Source organism: Pteropus alecto, unplaced genomic scaffold (assembly GCF_000325575.1).
Source record: "Pteropus alecto unplaced genomic scaffold, ASM32557v1 scaffold256, whole genome shotgun sequence".
Lineage (NCBI taxonomy): Eukaryota > Metazoa > Chordata > Mammalia > Chiroptera > Pteropodidae > Pteropus > Pteropus alecto.
The window spans coordinates 494,326-499,101 of record NW_006437784.1 but is presented as its reverse complement, the minus strand read 5'-3'; positions in this window follow the sequence as shown (position 1 = coordinate 499,101).

Genomic DNA, 4,776 nt, shown 5'->3' with positions numbered 1-4,776 from the left:
CCAGGAACATTTGCACAGATAGTCCAGAACAAACGACAGTCAGAACCTTGTTCTTGATTCGTGCAGAGTTGCCAAAGACCCATGGAGAATTGTATCCCAAAGAACTATAGACTAAATTCTTATTTAGTTATTTTTTTAAACATTTTTTTAGTTAAATTTTTCTGAATTATCTCTTCTCCCCAGTTCTGCAAGTGATGGCCTGCTTTTGCTGTTGTTATTGTTTTTACCTCTACTGCTAAAAAGCCATGTGGCACTGTGTGGTAGCCATGGAGAGGTGCTGTTTGTCTCTGCCTTCAAGCAAGCCTGTGCTATCAGCTGTAAGAAGTGCAGTAAGCTGATAGCCTCCACCTTCATCGTCTTTGGGATCCACTGCAGCGTTTAAGCTGGGGCCACGTTCTCCTTAGGCAGCCCCAAGCCAAACCCTAAAGACAGTGGGGCAATAGAGTCTGGTCATTTCTTCCCATTATGGAACTTCTGTAATCTATCTCTGTGTGGAGCTATCTGTGGACTGGTTAAGACTTTTTCCAATTCGCACTGCAGTTCGAGACTCCCTTTACCCAATTCTCCTTCTTTCTCCCTCTTCTGTCAGAGGTGACGGGCTTGCATCATAGTATTAGGGCTTTTTTCCTCTACACACTTCTGCTCCCTTTCCTCTTTATCTCACAAGTGTTACTCCAGATAAATCTTGTGCACTTCAAACTCTGTATTGAAAGGCCAATCTGACACATTTGATTGGACCTGCCATTAAATTGCTCTTGGGAGAATCATCTGAAAATCTGACGCTGAGTGAAGCTTCCTCCAAGACCTACCATGGTTCAAGAAATTTGAGGTTCTGTGGTGAGGCTCTGTAGTGTTCCCCATTCCAGAGGCGTTTCACAACCCATCAACTCCTTCTGGTAGTCAGTGGCAGACTTTGCTCAAGCCCACGCCCTTGGTTTGACTTATGAAGTATTTCCATTTGCTTTTGCTTATCTTAAAGACTCAGTTCAGTGATTGCCTCTACAGTCTTCCTCTTCTGCCACCCCTTTTATGTTTGTTTTTAAATATCTGTACCCTCCATTAGATGGTAAACTTCATGACTGTAGAATCCATATTTGTCCCCAGTGGCCAGAGTAAGGCCTGTCACATAGTAAGGGTTAAATAAAAATTTACCCAGTAAATAAACAAATGACAGGTGCTCCAAATTATTAATTTGCTACATCTTGAGCCTAATAATGAATCGGACTCAAATTTCCTTCTCCTACCACTCCTCAATTCCCTCTGCTCACTCCCCTCTCACATACGTTCAGGGAGTTGTCCTATGAAACACTGTCATCATTGGCATTCCTTTGAGCTCACAGTGAATATATCGACTGTCACTCCTGCCAGTGGAAGAGGGCAGTAACAACTTCCCTGCTTGTGACATTCAGGAGCCGTAGGTGTCACACAACAGAATTTTTAGTCCCTGAAAAAGGTTTATCAGCAACTATGTGAGCATCATTCAAGTTCAAACTGTGCTGACAAATGGAATTTCTCTGTGGTTACCTCTGGGAAAACCCACAGAGATGAGAGAGTTTTTTCGTAGCTCGAGCGACATCCACAGAAAGGGAAACAGTTGAAATCATTGGAACTCTTAATTTGTTGTTGAGACACGAGAGCATTCTTTAATCAGCCTGATGGCCAGTTCCAAAAACATGATGCTCCAGCTTGTCTCCACTCCCCTGTCATTCCTGGAATGGGCCCTAATAATTTCAGAATGTTCCTATGTATCTGCAAGCCAACACCTCCTAAGCACATGCTGTTCCTGGACAGTCAAAGTTTGATATGTTTTTCAAACCTCTGGGGATGGCAAGTCCAAGTTGTTCATGCTGTTATAGGCACATCTAGTTACCCACACCTCAAGTCTTGATTTTAATGTAGCAGCTATGAGAATACTCTTGCCATTCATCTGCATATTTAAATAGTCACCTTGCCTTTATTTTTCTCCCTCAGCTATGACCAACCGGACTGTAGCCTGATACTAGGGTAAATGTCAGTGAAAATAAAGGAAAATAAAGGAGTAAGATGTCACTGTGCCCCATAAAATGATTTTGCAAGTAATGGGTATATTTGCTCAATAAAACATTTTTCCCACAACCAGTCGTTACTTATTCCCACTTGCCCGATGTTGTGGTTTTGGAAAATAGTCTTACTTATCTTTTCCATATTATAAGAAATAACATCTTTCAGCTCTCCCTGAATGATCCCTCTTACAAACTCTCCTATGGCCATTTTTTGGTTTTGGATCCTTAATTTCGTGTTATTTCACTGCCATGACCACTACTAACATTGTGGTGTTTGTGCTTTGTTTTTTCTCTGAGTTTATATCAATAATTTTAAATAAAAGTGTAATCATACTGTATGAATCCTTTAATATTCTGCTTTTCTCCCTCAATATTTTGTCATGAGAATGTTCCCATTGCTTCTAGAGAGCTTCAACCTATCAGTTTTATTTGTTTTAAAGTATTTGTTACAGCATTATACCACTGGCCATAATTTATCTGACCATCTCCTATTTTTTGACATTTAATACTGTTTTTAAAGTTCTACTGTTATAAGTGATGCTACAAGGAATTCCATTTGATGTAAATCTTTGTGTACTTGTCAGGATCATCTAGGCTTGAGCGGATAACAAACAACCCCCACATCTCAGTGACTTAATACCCACAGGTTTGTTTCTTGTTCACTTACAAGTTTGACAAAGGATGCCTGGGGCTTCATTCCTCATAGTCACTCACTGAGGGAGCTGAAGGAGCCCCAGTGCTGCCAGCCACCCTCCAGGATTTGCTTCAGGAGAGCCCAGAGCGAATGGAGAGTGCACACATGATCTTCTGTGCTCAGCTGGAAGTAAAACTCATCATTTCTGCTCACAGCTCAGCCTGCCTGTCAAGGAGGTAGTTTGTAACATTCTATTAGCCCAAAGGAGAAGAGAGCAGGCTGTGGGGGGAAACGATAATATCTTTCCACATGCGGGTATGACTTTTACTTAGGATACTTTTTCTAGAAAGGGACTTAGTGGGTTTTGCCAACTTTTTATTTTTCCTAAGAAGCTTATAACATTTTTATAATCCTACCATCTTGCTTTCTGTCCCTGAAAAGCCTCAAATGTTACTTACCACAACATTTTTTGAGGATCTAAGAGATGAGAAATGCAATCTTGTTGTTTTAGTTTGTATTTCTTTTGTAATTTTTGGGAGTACAGGTTTTTTTTTTCACATTTATCATTCATTTTTATTTTTACAAGAGGCCAATAGACTTTAAAAAAATTAACCTGAAGATTCTCCAAGCATCCTTGCCCACTTCATATTTAGAGTTTAGAATGTTTTAAAATACCCATCACAATGGCATTCGCAGTTCACAGTTTCTCTCCCTGTGGCAATTTGAATCTTTGCTCTACAGTGCAATTCTGCCTCTGAGATGTTCCTGTACCTTATAATTTTTGTTGAGTCTTGGTTCCCTTGACTTTGTGAGGCTTCAAAAAACAAATGTCTAACAGAACACTCACTCCCTATTGTTTGAGACCTGTCTCAGGGACGTCCAGAGACCTTCTGCAGGCAATTGGGGTTAGGATTAGAGAAGGGTACCTCAGATGAGGCATTTTGTTGATACCTCATGAGAACTCAATAGAAAAATTTGATTTTAAAAGACAATCTCAAAGAAAATGTAAACAATAATATAAATAGGGCCACTTTAAAATGGAGCCAGAGCTGCCATCCCAGAGGAACTGCCTTGTATGTCTATGTCTCAAACCTCGAAACATTAAAACAGAGCAAAATAACCTTTGGACTAGGTTTGAGCAAACTCTCATTTCCAAAAAACTGTTTACAAAGATAATAAGAAAGTAGTTATTATGACTAATAGACTGATGATTGTCAGACTGAAAATTAACAGCATTGTTTAGAATTAGCATCTCTATGTCATGTTATCTTGCCCAACAGAAATGCCTTCCTTCTACTGATGTAATTGTTTCCCTTTTCTTTCTCATAAACACTCCTTGCCTTTGTCTCAAATTGGGAACATCATTTGGGCTTCTGCCTGAATTAATGATTCCCTATTGTTATTGATCTTAAATAAATGCTTATTTGCCTCTCACTTCAAAAGGACTCTTAAATTTTCATGTTAGCAAAACATGTATGTGATTTCTGTGGAGCTCACACCCTTCTCACACTTGCGGGGCGATTCACTTCAGAGGGGCTATCAGAAAAGAAAACACTTGCAAGATTGCAGCCTATCAGAAGCTCATTCCTAGAAGGTTGGCCTTGGAACTGTGTCTGCCCCACCTTCCAGAAGCACAGTTGTCAAAAGGCTACAGTTAGCCTCCCCGAAGACCATTTTCTGGAGAAAGACCAGTTATCAAAAGAAGGCTTCAGAGGCATTGTTTTCTTCAAATTAGTAGACTAGCATGTCTGCAAAAACTTCCCTGACTGGGATTCAGATGACACACCCCAAAACTTCAGAAAATAGAACTTGTTAATTATAGCTGAACAGCTCAAAGGAAGAAGAAATCATTGACTGATCTAAAGGCCATCTAAAAGGACATGCACATTATTTTCAAGCATACATGGAATATTCATAATAATAAAGCATGTCCTAACCATGAAGCATGTATTTATTACCCAAAGAATTAGTAGTTATACAGACATAATTATCTGACTATAATGAAGTAAAAAAAAATTACTTAGTACATACATACACACAGATAGACATATGTATTTGTGTGTGTATATATAATATATAAGTTTATATATATATATAATA